Consider the following 611-nt stretch of genomic DNA (forward strand, 5'->3'; position numbering starts at 1 on the left):
TCTCTCTCTCTCTCTCTCTCTCTCTCTCTCTCTGACACTATCTCTCTCCCCCCTCTGTCTCTCTCTCACACACAGTCACACACAAACACACATACACATAGGCATTACAAGAGACTGGAAGGGACAGATCCGAAGGTAGACGGACAGACAGACAGATTTCTTGAATTGTATCAATATCTTGTTAAAGGGTAACTGAAGAAGAAGAAGAAGAAGAAGAAGAAGAAGAAGAAGAAGAAGAAGAAGAAGAAGAAGAAGAAGAAGAAGAAGAAGAAGAAGAAGAAGGTAAGCTATGGAAGCAAATTTTGGTAAATAATGAGCGAGAAGGATGGAAAGAATGATCAGATGAATGAAAATAACAACAGCAACAACAACAACAACAAGGAACTGAAGAATACAAAAGAAATGAGAGGGTGGGGCAGGGTTGGGGGTTGGGCTATTGTTGACGGTTTAGAATTTAGTCGCTATGTAGGCAGGTCACAGTATTTTATGTAAATAGACACAATTACCAGCGACATCTAGCGACATTCTTAACAATGAACTCTCAAATGACAACTTCCGTCCTGGGGATGGCCGTATAGAGAGAGGAGGGGAAGGAGGAGGAGGAGGAGGAG

This window comes from Octopus bimaculoides, chromosome 23 (assembly GCF_001194135.2).
Source record: "Octopus bimaculoides isolate UCB-OBI-ISO-001 chromosome 23, ASM119413v2, whole genome shotgun sequence".
In the NCBI taxonomy this organism is placed as follows: Eukaryota; Metazoa; Mollusca; class Cephalopoda; order Octopoda; family Octopodidae; genus Octopus; species Octopus bimaculoides.